Raw genomic sequence first — 17,629 nt, forward strand, 5'->3', positions numbered from 1 at the left:
AATCTCTCATTGCAATATCTCCAGTGCCATTTTGTATTTGTCCTATATCTACCCTCAGCTCTCTTTTACCCTTTATATACTTAAAAAAGCTTTTAGTATCTTCTTTGATATTAGTCACCAGCTTCCCTCATAATTCATCTTTTCCTTCCAAATGACCTACTTGTTTACCTTCTGCAAGTTTTTAAAAGCTTCTCAATCCTCTATCTTCCCACCAGCTCTGCCTTCCTTGTAGGTCCTCTCATTTGCTATTACTTTGGCACTGACTTCGCTTGTCAGACAGGGTAGTGTCCTTCTTCCTTTTGAAAATTTCTTCTTATTTGGGATATATCTGTCTTGTACTTCTCTCATTTTTCGCAGAAACTTCAGCCATTACTGCTCTGCTGTCGTTCCTGCAAATATCCCATTCCAGTCAACTTCGGCCACTTCCCCTCTCATGCCATTGTAATTTCCTTTATTCCACTGAAATACCGACGCATTGGATTTTACTTTTTCCCTCTTAAATTTCAGTTTGAACTCTATTATATCGTGCCCACTGTTCCCTAAGCATTCCTTAACTTAAGCTCTCTTTATCACCTCAGGATCATTCAACAATACCCAATCGAACACAGCCAGTCCATCAGTGGGCTCAACAACAAGCTGTTCAAAAAAGCCATTCCTTCAACATTCTACAAATTCTCTCTCTTGAGGTCTAGTATTGATCTGGTTTACCCAATCCACTTTCATGTTAAAATCCCCAGCGATTATCATGACATTGTCTTTCTGACATGCTACTGTAATTTGCGATCTATATCCCAGCTGCTGTTTGGAGGCGGGTAAACAACTGCCATTAGGGTCCTTTTACCCTTATTATTTCTTAACTCAACCCCTGGAGACTCTACACCTACCAATCCTATGTCAACTCATTCCAATGATTTAATATTATACACGGAGCCACACCATACCCTCTTTGCCTACTAACCTATCTTTCTGATACACCAAATATCTTTGGACATTCAGCTCCCAATGGCAGCCATCCTTTAGCCAAGTTTCAAAGATGGCCACAACATCATATTTGCCAATCTGTAGCTGAATTTCAAAATTGTCTATTTTTTCCTTGTACAGCATGCATCCAAATATAACACTCTCAGTTCAGTATTTGTTGCTTTCTGTTTTAACCCTTACATACTGTTCTGGTCAAATGTGACCTGTTTTAACATTTGACAGCAGTTAACAACAATCTAAATGCCATTTTTTTTAGCCGAAACTTGACGACAGTTCCTAATGTGACCCAAAATGAGCAAAAATGAAAGTATTTAAAAATTTTATAATTTTGTCCAGGGACTACCAATTTTTGTACGTTGAGACTGTCCCGGGTCAAATTTCACCTGTCTCTATTCAAATGGATTTTAGATCTCTGAAACATTAATTAAGGATTAATCACCCAGTTATTAATGTCAGATAGGCTAGGTATACATTCTAAATAGATCTCTGGTTCAAAAGTTGGTATGAACGCTTCTTATGAGGGATTCTTGGGCCGAGCCAAATTGACCTGGACCACACAGTGAAGGTATAAAATATGAACAGGTTGCATGGGTTAACTGACCCATGCCTCTATTGCCCTATAACTCATGCCAGTGGATTTGATTAAGCCTTATCTCCTGCCCATTCATTCTATAAATACTATGGCATGCTATCTTTGATTTGTTTCTGTTTTCCCATTCCTCAGCCTTATCACTCTGGTTCCCATACTCCTGCCAAATTAGTTTAAGCTCTCCCTAAAAGCTCTATTAAATGTACCCGCTAGGATATTGGACCCCTTTGCATTCAGTTGTAACCTGTCCTTTTTGTACTGGTCGCACTTCTCCCAGAAGAGACCCCAGTGATCCAGGAATCTGAGCACTCCCTCTACACCAGTCTCATTAATAGTCCTGACCATGCTATTCTTGTACACGCTAGCAAGTGGCGCAGGTATCAATCCTGAGGTTACAGCCCTCTGAGTAGTGATCCTGACGTTACGATCCAATTACAAGGATTTGCACTGAATGCTGGGACCATTCATATTTTCCTCTGGCTCTTGCCAAACTCACCATCAATTTCATGCTTTCTTTCCTGCTGATCTTGCCAAAGTGTATTTTGTCATTTCTACCCAAGACATGAACTGCAGGTTTCCTTTTTCTGTTTAAACAAATTGTTGTTTTTCTCCCCTCACAGGGCCTTGCACATTAGACACTCCAGACCATCCACCCACTGATTTGAATGAACCTGTTTGTTCATTCTGGAGACAAACGACTTTGTGACTCCACAGGCCTATTTCTACAAGCTGTTGTGAAAAGACATTCTTAAAACTATCTCTTTAGGACAAGTACTGACCTTCTTACTGACATTCTTAAAACTATCTCTTGAGGACAAGTACTGACCTGATTTTCCCAATCCAATTTCATTTTAAAATGCCCAAGGATTATCATGATATAGTGATTTTAACTTGCATTTTCAGTCTGCTGCTGTAACTGGTATTCCATATCCCGGCTGCTGTTTGGAGGCCTGTATGCACCTGCCAATAGGGTCCTTTTACCCTTGTCATTTCTTGACTCAACCCCTGGAGTCTCTACACCTACTGATCCTATGTCATCTCTTTTCAATGATTTAATATTATTTCTTCTACACAGAGCCACACCACACCCTCTGACTACTAACCTATCTTTCTCATACATGGGACATCCTTGGACTTACAGCACACAATTGCAGCCATCCTTTAGCCAAGTTTCTGAGATGGGCACAATGTCATATTTGCCAATCTGCAGCAGAATTTCAGGACCATCCAATTTTTATTTGTACTGCATGCATTCAAATATAACTCACTCAGTCCAGTACTTGTTGCTTTCTGTTTTAACTGCAACACATCTCTAGTGCTCTGCAACTCATTCCGCTGGATTCGATTAAGCCTTATCTCCTGCCCGTTCTTCCTATAATCTCTATGGCATGCTATCTTTGTTTCATTTCTGTATCTCCTTCCTCACCCCTATCACCCCTGTTCTCATCCCTCCGCCAACTCTCCCCAACAGCTCTATTAAATATACCTGATAGGATATTAGACTCCTTTGGGTTCAGTTGTAACCTGTCCATTTTGTTCTGGTCGTAATTCCGCCAGAAGAGGCCCCAGTGATCCAGGAATCAGAATCCCTCCCTTAACACCAGTCTCATTAATAATCCTGATCATGCTATTCTTGTACATGCGAGCATGTGGCGCAGGCATCAATCCTGAGATTGCTACCCTCAGAGTAGTGATCCTGAAGTTACCATCCAGTTGCGAGGCTTTGCACTGAAAGGTGTTGTTTTCCTACTCTCTCAGAGGTTTGCACCTGACAAACCAAATTGTGACTCCACAGGCCTATTCCTACAAGCTGTTCTGAAAAGCCATCCCTTAGACATTCTTCAAACACTCTCTTCAGGTCAAGTACTGACCTGGTTTTTCCAATCCAATTTGATTTTAAAATCCCCAATGATTATCATGATATTGCAATTTTAACATGCATTTTCTATCTGCTGCAGTAACTGGTATTCCATATCCCGGCTGCTGTTTGGAGGCCTGTATACACCTGCCAATAGTGTCCTTTTACCCTTGCAATTTCTTAACTCAACCCTTGGAGACTCTACACCTTCCGATCCTATGTCATCTCTTTCCAACGATTTAATGTTATTTCTTCTACACAGAGCCACACCACACCCTCTGACTACAAACTTATCTTTGCAATACACAGAACAACCTTGGATGTTCAGCTCCCGATGGCATCAGAGATGACCACATTGTCATATTTCTCAATCTGTAGCTGAGTTTCAAGAACGTTGATTTTTTTTACATATGCTGCATATTTTCAAACACAACAGTTTTAGTCCAGTGTTAATTGCTTTCTGTTTTAACTGCACAACACCTCTATTGCCCTGTAGCTAATGCCACTGGTTTGATTCAGCTTCATCTCCTGCCTGTTCTTTCTATAATCTCAGTCCCATGCGATCACTAACTTGATTCTGTTTTTCCATTCCTCAGCCTGATCACTGCAGTTCCGATAGCCCTGCAAAATTAGTTTAAACCCTATTTAACAGGTCTGTAACATGTGCCGCTGGGATATTGTATCCCTTCAGGTTCCGTTGTAATCCATCGTCATTGGAGAGGTCGTTCCACTCCCAGAAGAGGCCCCAATGATCCAGGAATCAGAAGCCCTGCCCTCTCCACCAGTCTCTCAGCCACACGTGAATAGGACTGATCATGCAATTCTTGCACTCGCTAGCATGTGGCACAGGCAGCAATCCTGAGGTTACTACCCTCTGGATAGTAATCCTGAAATTACTACACAATTGCGATGGTTTGCATTGTACAGAGTGAACATTCACATTTTACTCTGGCTCTTGCCAAACTCATCGTCGATTTCATGCTTTGTTCCTGTTGATCTTGCCACAGAGTATTTGTTATCTTTTACCAAAGACATGAACTGCAGGTTCCCTTTTTCTGTTTAAAGCGGTTGTTGTTTTCCTCCCCTCACAAATGTTTGCACCTGAAACAACTTTGTGACTCCACAGGCCTATTCCAACTAGCTGTTCTGAAAAGCCATCCCTTAGACATTCTTCAACCTCTCTCTTGAGGACAAGTACTGACCTGGTTTTTCCAATCCAATTTGATTTTAAAATCCCCACTGATTAACATGATATTGCAATTTTTACATGCATTTTCTATCTGCTGCTGTAACTGTTATTCCATATCCCGGCAGCTGTTTGGAGGCCTGTATACACCTGCCAATAATGTCCTTTTAGACTTGCAATTTCTTAACTCAACCCTTGGAGACTCTACACCTTCCGATCCTATGTTATCTCTTTCCAATGATTTAATGTTATTTCTTCTACACAGAGCCACACCACACCCTCTGACTACTAACCTATCTTTTTGATTCACGGGATATCTTTCGACATTCGGCACCCAATTGCAGCCATCCTTTAGTCAAGTTTCAGAGATGGGCACAATGTCATATTTGCCAATCTGCAGCACAATTTCAGGACCGTCCAATTTTTATTTGTACTGCATGCATCCAAATATAACTCACTCAGTCCAGTATTTGTTGCTTTCTGTTTTAACTGCAACACATCTCTAGTGCCCTGCAACTCATTCCTCTGGATTTAATTAAGCCTTATCTCCTGCCCGTTCTTCCTATAATCTCCATGGCATGCTATCTTTGTTTCATTTCTGTATCTCCTTCCTCACCCCTATCACCCCTGTTCTCATCCCACTGCCAAATTAGTTTAAACTCTCCCCAACAGCTCTACTAAATATACCCGATAGGATATTGGACTCCTTTGGGTTCAGTTGTAACCTGTCTGTTTTGTACTGGTCGTAATTCCGCCAGAAGAGGCCCCAGTGATCCAGGAATCAGAATCCCTCCCTCAACACCAGTCTCATTAATAGGCCTGATCATGCTATTCTTGTACATGCGAGCATGTGGCGCAGGCATCAATCCTGAGATTGCTACCCTCTGAGTAGTGATCCTGAAGTTACAATCCAATTGCGAGGCTTTGCACTGAAAGGTGCTGTTTTCCTCCTATCACAGAGGTTTGCACCTGACAAACCAATTTGTGACTCCACAGGCCTATTCCTACAAGCTGTTCTGAAAAGCCATCCCTTAGACATTCTTCAAACACTCTCTTCAGGTCAAGTACTGACCAAGTTTTTCCAATCCAATTTCATTTTAAAATCCCCAATGATTGTCATGATATTGCAATTTTAACATGCATTTTCTATCTGCTGCAGTAACTGGTATTCCATATCCCAGCTGCTGTTTTTAGGCCTGTATACACCTGCCAATAGTGTCCTTTTACCCTTGCAATTTCTTAACTCGACCCTTGGAGACTCTACACCTTCCGATCCTATGTCATCTCTTTCCAACACTTTAATGTTATTTCTTCTACACAGAGCCACACCACACCCTCTGACTACAAACTTATCTTTGCAATACACAGTACACAGCGAACGCTGCACAAAATAACTGAAATTTCCCGAACAAAAGACTTAGTAAAGTTTCTCTTTCCACAGTTGCTGCCTGACCGGTTCTCTGCATTCTCTGTTGCTATTACCAGTATTGGAAATGCTTCAGTTTCAAAATAATTTGCAACACTTCAATTCAAAGTACATTTGTTATCAAAATATGCATACGGTATTCACCTTTTTTGTTTGGATATTTTCACGTTGCAGTGGATAATACAGGTTTGACATGAATTTGGAATGAATTTGGAATGATGCCAGTAAAGTGGGAGTGGACATGCGAATGCGAGAAAACCAGTATTTCCACAAGTGAAAACACCTTTCCAGAATTTCTGAATAGAATCTGCAGCCACAGAAATGAATTCAGAGCAGCGTGCTCGAAGGGTGAAATTTAGCTCTATTTCTCTTCCACAGTTGCGGTCTGAAGGCTTCATTGTTTCCAACACTCTTGTTTATTCTTTTGAATAATTCTTGCAACTGTAGTTTTAAAAATTACTTTTAATTCAGCACGCCAGCTGGTGGTCAGCTCAGGGGGAACTTGGAGCAGCAAAACTTGCTTTCCAGACTTTGTCTCTCAAGGGTACCTTACAGCTCCTTATTGATCACTCCGCTGTCCTTGCCGGAGCAAAGGTACCCCTTAAGGGAACTGCAATGAGACTTCCGGTGGATCGGGTGATTAACTACTCGGACCGTGCCATCCACACTGTGCTATCGGAGTCATATGATAAGCGGCTGGAGTCATTGTGTTCAGCGCTCTTGCGGTCTACATAGGAAACACATCACCGGAGACCAACAGACGCTGCAGGCAAGAGGATGCAGGTATCGGTGAAACCTTTTACATGAAAATCTAACTAAGGAGCATATATTTACAAGTCCTTACCATACACAATCACAGACATTCCACAGCTCTAGGTGGACCCGTTAAATTTTATTTTCTGCTCTGGTGAGGTGTTAGCACAATCGCCTGAGAACCGGGCGTACGCCGGTGATAATTCAGATGTAAAGGAGGATTTAAGTTGGAGTCTTGCATTTTACTGGTGGGTTATGCCCCAGCATTAAAGTCGATTGACCATGTTATTCTGACCACAGCCTATCAGGCATGGTCAGCACAGAGATCCCTGCAGATACTGCAGGAGAAAAACACAGGGAATCCTGTAAGAGGTTCTTCGAGCGGGCTGTCATAACCCTGTGGCAGAATGTCTCTTCACCAAAACTCATCAATAAGCATCAAGACGTCACCTGCTGGCAGTGAGAGTACTCCTCTCCCCCCGATTCTTCCTGCATGGTCTGAGTCTCACTGCAAGCACACACTGCCCTTCAACCGGCTGTGATGAAGATGAGACGCCAACCCCACCTCTTTTCATTTTGAGGAGCAATGCAACTGAATTCACGTGCTGACTGGTTCCAGGGACACACACCGAGGCAGACATCAAGATCTGCTCGAAGATCTTCAACTCGACGGAGGAAATAATTCAGTCTATCCAGAAAATTTTCGACTTCTGGTGCAATGAGGTGTCCGTAAGTAAATACTGCCGGCTGGAATATTTATCCAGGGACGCTCTGAAGCCCGGTGGTCCTGCGCACAAGCACAGCTACCGCAAGTGAATTGTGGGAAAGGCTACCGGCGAGAGTCCTGTGGACACTGGATACTGAGGGACGGGGTCCTGTGTAACAACCAGGCAAACACCTGAACACGTGACGGTCTGCAAAGAGACTACATACATTCCTTGGCCGCTTTATTAGGTACCTCTAGTGGCTAACACAGTGGCCATTGAGTATATGCTCGTGTTCGTTTGCCGCTGCAGCCCATCCACGTCATGGTTCAACGTATTGTGCGTTCAGAGATGCCCTCCTACACAGTACTGTTGTAACAGGTGGTGATTTAAATTACTGACACCTTCCTGTCAGCTTGAACAAGTCAGGCCATTCTCCTCTGACTTCTCCATAACAAGACACACAGAAACACAGGTTACTCCATCTTTTAATTGTTCTGCTTTGTTCTGGTTTTCGTACCTTTCTCTGTAAACTGTAGAGACCGTACAAAACGGAAGGGTTGCATTCGAATCCCAGGAGGACCAATATCCTGGCAGGAAGGTTTGCTAAGGCTGCTGGGGAGAGTTTAAACTAGAATTGCTGGAGGGTGGGAACTGACCTGAAGTGACAGAGGAAAGGGAGGTTGGCTCACAAATAGAGAAAGCTTGGAGACAAAGCAAAAGGGAGGATAGGCAGGTGACAGAAAAGGGTTGCACTCAGACTGATGGTTTGAGATGTGTCTAGTTTAATGCGAGATGTATTATGAATAAAGCAGATGAGAGTGGATTTAATTGGAGCTATAGTATTGTGGCCATTACAGAGACTTGGATGGTGCAGGGGTAGGAATGGCTCCTCCAAGTGCCAGGCTTTAGGTGTTTCAGAAAAGATAGGGAGGGAGGCAAAAGAGGTGGCAGCATAGCACAGTTGATCAGAGATAGTGTCATGGCTGCGGAAAAGGAGAAAGTTATGGAAGAGCTGTCAATGGAGTCTCTGCAGGTGGAAGTTAGTAACAGGAAGGGGTCAATAACTCTACTGGGTGTTTTTAAATAAACCACCCAATATTAACAGGGACATAGTGGAGTAGATAGGGAGACAGATTCTGGAGAGGAGTAATAATTACAGGGATGTTGTGTTGGGAGATTTTAATTTCCCAAAAATTGATTGGCATCTCCCTAGAGTGAGGGGTTTAGATGGGGTAGAGTTTATTAGGTGTATCCAGGAAGGTTTCTTGACATAATATGTAGATAGGCCTACAAGAAGAGAAGCTATACTTGATCTGGTATTGGGAAATGAACCTGGTCAGGTGTCAGGTCTCTCAGTGGGAGAGCAGGTTGGAGATAGTGAGAATGTTCAAGAGATATTTACGTGGGGTTCTGAGAAGGTACATTCCAATGAGATGGAAAGGATGGTAGGGTACAAGATCCGTGGTGTACAAAGGCTGTTGATAATCTAGTCAAGAAGAAAAGAGCTTAGAAAAACATAAGAAACAAAACAAGGTTGTGCCGAACATGTCCCTACCTTAGAAATTACTAGCTTACCTGTAGCCCTCTATTTTACTAAGCTCCATGTACCTGTCCAAAAGTCTTTTAAAAGACCCTATCGTATCCACCTCCACCACCTTTGCCGGCAGCCCATTCCACACACTCACCACTCTCTGAGTAAAACACTTACCCCGACATCTCCTCTGTACCTACTCCCCAGCACCTTAAACCTGGGTCCTCTTGTGGCAACCATTTCAACCCTGGAAAAAAGCCTTTGACTATCCATACAATCAATGCCTCTCATCATCTTATACACCTCCATCAGGTCACATCTCATCTTCCATCACTCCAAGAAGAAAAGGCCAAGATCACTCAACCTATCCTCATAAGGCATGCTCCCCAATCGAGGTTACATCCTTGTAAATCTCCTCTGCACCCTTCCTATGATTTCCACATCCTTCCTGTAGTGAGCTGACCAGAACTCAACGTAGTATTCCAAGTGGGGTCTGACCAGTGTCCTCTATAGATGCAACATTACCTCTCAGCTCCTAAATTCAATTCCATGATTGATGAAGGCCAATACACCGTACGCCTTCTTAACCACAGAGTCAACCTGCACATCTGCTTTGAGTGTCCTATGGACTCGGACCCCAAGATCCCTCTGATCCTCCACACTGCCAAGAGTTTTACCATTAATACTATATTCTGCCATCATATTTGACCTACCAAAATGAAGCACCTCACACTTATTTGATTTGAACTCCTTCTGCTACTTCTTAGCCCAATTGTTCATCCTAACAGTGAAAACCGCAAGGCATTCTACATGTATGTGAAGAGCAAGAGGAAAAGACGTGAGCAAATCAGACCAATCAAGTGTGAGAGGGGAAAAGTATGTACGGAACTGGAGGGAATAGCAGAAGTACTTAATGAATACTTTGTTTCAGTATCCACTATGGAATAGGATCTTGGCAATTGTAGGAATGACTTGCAGTGGACTGAAAGGCTTGAGCACATAAATATTAAGGAAAGGGATGTGCTGGAGCATTTAGAAAGCATCAAGTTGAATAAGCCACCAGGACCAGACAGGAAGTACCTCAGGCTACTGTGGGAAGTGAGGGAGGAGATTGCTGAGCCTCTGGCGATGATCTTTGCATCATCAATGAGGATAGGAGAGGTTCCAGAGGATTTGGAGGGTTGTGGATGGTGTTCCCTTATTCAAGAAAGGGAGTAGGGATAGTCCAAGAAATTATAGACCAGTGAGTCTTACTTCAGTGGTTGGTAAGTTGATGGAGAAGATCCTGAGAGGCTGGATTTATGAACATTTGGAGAGATATAATATGATTAGGAGCAGTCAACACGGCTTTGTCAAAGGCAGGTTGTGCCTTACGAGCCTGATTGAATTTTTTGAGGATGTGACAAAACACATTGATGAAGGTAAAGCCGTAGATGTATTATATATGGATTTTAGCAAGGCATTTGGTAAGGTACCCTGTGCAAGACTTATTGAGAAAGTAAGGAGGCATGGGATCCAAGGGGACATTGCTTTGTGGATCTAGATCTGGCTTGCCCACAGAAGGCAAAAAGTGGTTGTAGATAGGTCATATTCTGCATGGAGGTCGGTCACCAGTGGGGTGCCTCAGGGATCTGTTCTGTGACCCCTACTCTTCGTGATTTTTATACATGACCTATATGAGGAAGTGGAGGGATGTGTTAGTAAATTTGTTGATGACACAAAGGTTGGGTGTGTTGTGGGTAGTGTGGAGGGGTGTCAGAGGTTACAGCAGGACATTGATAGGATGCAACTGAGAAGTGGCAGATGGAGTTAACCCAGATAAGTGTGAGGTGATTCATTTTGGTATAATAATATAGTATTAACGGTAAGACTCTTGGCAGTCTGGAGGATCAGAGGGATCTTGGGGTCTGAGTCCACAGGACACTCAAAGCTGCTATGCAGGTTGACTCTGTGGTTGAGAAGGCATACAGTGTATTGGCCTTCATCAGTCGTGCGATTGAGTTTAAGAGCTGAGAGGTAATGTTGTAGCTATACAGGACCTGGTCAGATCCCAGTTGGAGTACCATGCTCAATTCTGATCGTCTCTCTACAGGAAGGACGTGCAAACCATAGAAAGGGTGCAGAGGAGATTTACAATGATGTTGTCTGGATTGGGGAGCATTCCTTATGAGAATAATTTGAGTGAACTTGGCCTTTTTCCTTGGAGTGACGGAGGATGAGAGGTGACCTGATAGAGGTGTACGAGATGAGAGGCATTGATCATGTGGATAGTCAGAGGCTATTCCTCAGGGTATGAAACACGAGAGGGTATAGATTTAAGGTGCTTGGAAGCAGGTACAGAGGAGAGGTCAGGGATAAGTTTTTTCACACAGACAGTGGTGAGTGTGTGGAATGGGCTGCCAGCGACGGTGATGGAGGCGGATACGATAGGGTCCTTTAAGAGACTCCTGGATGGCTACATGGAGCTTAGAAAAATAGAGGGCTACAGGTAAAGCCAAGGTAGGGACATTTCCAGCACAGATGTTTGGGCCGAACAGCCTGTATTGTGCTATAGGTTTTCTATGTTTCTATTCAGCCCAATAAAGCTTGCCAAATTCCTATTCAGACATGTTGAAATAAATATCAAGTTTAGATTTGAAGGCAACTAAGACAGTACTCTCAACCTCACTAGGTAGTTTGTATCATGTGCCCACAACTCACTGTGTAAAGAAATGCTTCCTGACGTTTGTCTGAAATCTCCCCTCAACTAGTCTCCACCTATGACCCCTTGTCTTTGATGATGCATTAATTTTGAAGCAGCAGCTGGCTTCCAGCTTACTGATACATATGGGTAACAACAACATTGGTAGAAAAAGGGAGGAGGTCCTAAAAGCAGAATACAGGGAGTTTGGAAGGAAGTTGAGAAGCAGGTCATCTAGGGTAGTAATCTTGGGATTACTGCCTGTGCCATGCAACTGTGAGTATAGGAATAGGTGGAGGATAAATGTGTGGCTGTAGGCAGGGATTCAGATTTTTGTATCATTGGGACCTTTTCTAGGGCTGGTGTGACCTGTACAAAAAGGATGGGTTGCACTTGAATCCGAGGGAGAGCAATATCCTGGTGGGGAGGTTTGTTAATGCTATTGGGGAAGATTTAAACTAGATTTGCACAGAGGTGGGAACTGAAGTGAAGAGGGAGAGGATGGGGATGTTGGAGCACAAGTAGAGACAGTTTATAAGGAGTTTATGAGGAAGGATAGGCATATGAGATGTGTCTGTCTTAATGCAAGCTGCATTGTAAACAAGGAGGATGAACTTAGAGCATGGGTCAATACGTGGAACTGTGATGTTGTGGCCATTACAGGGACTTGGATGTCTCAGGACCAGGAATGTCTGCTGAGTGTGCCAGGCTTTAAATGTTTCTAAAAGAACAGAGAGGAAGTCAAAGAGGTGGGGGGAGGCATGGTATTGCTAATCAGGGATAGTGTCATGACTGCAGAAAATGAGGAAGTCATGGAGGGATGATCTACTGAGTCAGTATGCGTGGAAGTCAGAAACCGGAAAGGGGCAATGACTCTACTGGGTGTTTTTCATAGACCCCTCAATAGGAGCAGAAACATCGAGTAGTAGATAGGGAGGCAGATTCTTGAGTGGTGAAATAATAATAGGGTTGTTACAGATTTTAACTTTCCAAATGAGAGATTTTAACTTTCTAAATATTGACTCCTTAGTGCAAGGGTAGAGTTTGTGTGGTGTGTTCAAGAAGGTTTTCTATTGCAATATGTAGATAAGCCAACTAGAGGAGAGGCTATTCTTGATCTGGTATTGGGAAATGAACCTGAACAGGTGTCAGAACTCTTGATGGGAGAACATTTTGGAGGTAGTGACCTTCACCATAGTGCTGGACAAGGATAGGAGACAATTTGGGAGAATAATTAATATGAAGCAATTAGGCAGGAACTTGGAAGCATAAATTCAGAGCAGTTGTTCTCAGGGAAATGCACAGCAGAAACGTGGCAAATGTTCCAGATAGGTATGTTCCACTGAGACAGGGAAAGGATGGTAGAGTTAAAGAACCAGTGTGTACGAAGTACAGTATGTAAAAAATCTTTCCAATATTTTTATTAGTTTCTACATAGAAGAATACAGAGTAGAAAAAAGTATGTATAAAAGTCAAAAAAGATTTTTTAAATCTACCTATTATATTATATCTATTCATAATAACAATCTCATTACCCCGTATTCATGGAAGTTAATCAATAGTTATATTAATAGATACTAATTTATAACAAAAAAAATAATCTATCCCCTACCAAAACCGAAGCTGTTTATTAAGGACAAAAAAGGTAGAATACCTTCTCATATAATAAAAATTAATAATAGCCAACATCTGAATTTAAACAATGAATTGAAGATTTTGAAAATAATTCAGGAAAGGTCTCCACGACATTTGAAATTCTTGACGGGATTCAGAAATTGAACAACGAATCTTCTCTAAATCTAAACATGACATAATGTCACATAACCATTGAGCATGAGTAGGAGGAAACACATCTTTCCATTTAAACAAAAGTGTCCTCCTAGCTATAAGAGAGCTAAAGGCCAAAATATGTAAATCAGATGCCTTCAGGTTAATATCTTGTCCTGCAACAATACCAAATAGGGTCGTCAGAGGGTTAGGCTTAAAATTGACTTTGAAAAGTAAAGAAAATGTTTGAAAAACTTCCTTCCAATATTTTTCAAGAATCTGACAAGTCCAAAACATATTAATTAATGAAGCGTCTCCATTATTACATCTATCATGGTAGGGAGATATATCCAAATAAAAATGAGATAGCTTATCCTTAGTCAGGTGAGCTCTATGAACCACCTTAAACTGTTTGAGGGAATGATGAGCACATAGTGATGAAGTGTTAACCAGTTTAAATTTTTCATTCCAAGTTTCCTCAGATATTGATTTCTGTAAATCTTGTTCCCAGAGATCCTTAATTTTTTTCTAAAGGAAGTTTCTTCATCTCCAGTAACATACCATAAATAATAGTTACTGAACCATTATGCAAAGGAGTCAAATTAAAGATTACGTCCAGTAAATTCTTATCTGAGCTTATAGGAAATGTGCATAGTTGAGATCTTGGAAAGTCTCTGATTTATAGATATCTAAAAAAAGTGAGATTTGGGTGAACTATATTTAGCTGACAATTGCTCAAATGAAAAAGATTTCCTCCAACAAACAGATCCCAAAAACATTTAATACTCAAACTGTCCCATTCTTTAAAAACTAAATCAGTCATGGAGGGTTTCAAGAAAAATTAGAATACATGGGACTTGAAAGAGAAAATCTCAGTAAACCAAAGTGTTTTCTAAATTGTATTCAGTCCTCCGAGTATGTTTAACAATTAAATTATCAGTTAGTTTACTTACAAATGAAGGAATTGAGGATCCAAGAAGAGAAATAATAGAAAAGTTTTTAACAGAGTTAGCTTCTAAAGAAACCCATATCGGACAGTCTACATGATTATTAAAATATATCCAAAATGTTAGATATCATATATTAACTGCCCAGTAATAAAACCTAAAATTAGGTAAGACTAAACCTTGAGACTTTTTAGATTTTTGAAGCTGAACTTTATTTAAACGAGGACGCTTATTTTTCCATATATAGCAGGATAAAATAGAATCAAGAGAGTCAAAAGGATCTAGGAAAAAAATGGGCAAAGGTTGAAAAAGATATATAAACACAGAACATACAATAGTACAGCACAGTACAGGCCCTTCAGCTCACAATCTTGTGCTGACCCTTAAACCCTGCCTCTCATATATCCCCCCACCTTAAATTCCTCCATATACCTGTCTAGTAGTCTTTTAAATTTCACTAGTGTATCCATAGACTCAGGAATGCATTCAATGCACCAACCACTCTCAGTAAAAAAACATCCTCTAATATCTCCCTTGAACTTCCCACCCCTTACCTTAAAGTCATGTCCTCTTGTACTGAACAGTGGTGCCCTGGGGAAGAAGTGCTGGATGTCCACTCTATCTATAACTCTTAACATCTTGTAACCCTCTATTATGTCACTCTCATCCTCCTTCTCTCCAGAGAGTAAAGCCCTAGCTCCTTTAATCTCTGATCATCATGCATACTCTCTAAATCAGGCAGCATCCTGGTAACTCCCCTCTGTGCCCTTTCCCATTCTTCCACATCCTTCTTATAGTGAGACAACCAGAACTAGACACAGTACTCCAAGCGTGCCCTAACCAGAGTTTTATAGAGCTACATCATTACCTCGCGACGCTTAAACTCTATCCCTCGACTTACGAAAGCTAACACTCTATAAGCTTTCTTAACTACCCTATCTACCTGTGAGGCAACTTTCAGGGATCCGTGGACATGTACCCCCAGATCCCTCTGCTCCTGCACACTACCAAGTATCCTGGCATTTACTTTGTACTCTGTCTTGGAGTTTGTCCTTCCAAAGTGTACCACTTCACACTTCTCCAGGTTGAACTCCATCTGCCACTGCTCAGCCCACTTCTGCATCCTATCAATGCCATTCTGCAATCTTCAACAATCTTCTACACTATCCACAACACCACCAACCTCTGTGTCATCTGCAAATTTGCCAACCCACCCTTCCACCCCCACATCCAGGTCATTAATAAAAATCATGAAAAGTAAGGGTCCCAGAACCAATACTTGTGGGACACCACTAGTCACAACCCTCCAATCTGAATGTACTCCCTCCACCATGACCCTCTGCTTTCTGCAGGCAAGCCAATTCTGAATCCACCTGGCCAAACTTCCCTGGATCCCGTGCCTTCTGACTTTCTGAATAAGCCTACCGTGTGGAACCTTGTCAAATGCCTTACTAAAATCCATGCAGATCATATCCACTGCACTACCCTCATCTATATGCCTGGTCACCTCCTCAAAGAACTCTAACAGACTTGTTAGACACGATCTGCACTTCACAAAGCCATGCTGACTGTCCCTGATCAGAACATGATTCTCTAAATGTCATAGAGCCTATCTCTTAGAATCTTTTCCAACAGATGTAAGGCTCACTGGACTATAATTACCTGGACCATCCCCATTACCTTTTTTGAACAAGGGGACAACATTTGCCTCCCTCCAATCCTCTGGTACCATTCCTGTGGACAACGAGGACATAAAGATCATAGCCAGAGGCTCAGCAATCTCTTCCCTCACCTCATGGATCAGCCTAGGGAATATTCAATCAGGCCCCAGGGACTTATCCGTCCTAATGTATTATGGAGGTGTACTCCAACACCTCCTCTCCCTTAATATCAACATGCTCCAGAACATCAACCTCACTCATATTGTCCTCACCGTCATCAAGTTCCCTCTCAGTGGTGAATATCAAACAGAAGTGTTCATTGAGGACCTCACTCACTTCCACAGCCTCCAGGCACATCAGCCCACCTTTATCTCTAATCGTTCCTACCTTCACTCATGTCATCCTTTTGTTCTTCACATAATTGTGGAATACTTGGGGTTTTCTTTCCTTTACCCTACTCACCAAGGCCTTCTTGTGCCCCCTTCTTGCTCTCCTCAGCCCCTTCTTAAGCTCCCTTCTTGCTACCCTATATTCCTCAATAGACCCATTTGGTCCTTTCTTCCTAAACCTCATGTATGTTGTCTTCTTCCACCTGACTAGATTTTCCACTTCACTTGTCACCCATGGTTCCTTCACCCTACCGTTCTTTATCTTCCTCACTGGGACAAAGTTATCCCTAACATCCTGCAAGAGATCCCTAAATATCGACCACATATCCACAGTGCATTTCCCTGCAAAAAAAACATCCAAAAAGTCAAAGTACAACTGCAGTATAATTAATGAAGAAAAAGTCTTATAAAATTCTCTAGAAAATCTATCTGGACCCGGAGCCTTCTCCGATTGTAATGAACACATAGCCTTGGCATTATCCTCATAAGACATGGATTGATCCATCTGTTTGCAATTATCTGCAGAAAGTGCAGGAATATTTGATTGATCTATAAAACTATTCATTACAGTATTATCTTTAGGGGAATCAGAACTATAAAGTTTAGTATAGAATTCTCTGAAGGTATTATTTATTTCAGAGTGATCAATTCTCCTATCACCATTAGTTTTGCAAATTCCTGTAATTTGTTGTTTAACTACAGAATTTTTTAATTGGTTGGCCAATACTTTGCCTGATTTATCTCCGTGAATGTAGAACTGAGCCTTATCTTTAAGAAGTTGAGTTTCAATTAGATATGTTAACAGAAGATCATATTTAGTTTTAACTTCAACACTTCTTTTATATAAAACAGGATCTAGAGCAGTAGCATATTTTTGATCTAATTGTTTCAATTGATTGGCTAATTCAATTCTTTCTTTATTAGCTTTATTCTTAACACTCGCAGTATAAAAATAATTTGTCCTCTAATATAGGCCTTGAAAATATCCCACACAATAAGATTAGAAGTCTCTTCCTTTTTATTCTCTTCAAAAAACAAAATAATATGCCTTTCTAGAAATTTTTTAAAATTCCTTATCAGATAACGAAGTTGTATTAAAACGCCAAAATTCATTTGTTTGAGGAAGACGGTGATTTAAAGATAGAAATACAGGA

The sequence above is a fragment of the Hypanus sabinus genome, chromosome 5 (genome assembly GCF_030144855.1).
Source record: "Hypanus sabinus isolate sHypSab1 chromosome 5, sHypSab1.hap1, whole genome shotgun sequence".
NCBI classification, from domain to species: Eukaryota; Metazoa; Chordata; class Chondrichthyes; order Myliobatiformes; family Dasyatidae; genus Hypanus; species Hypanus sabinus.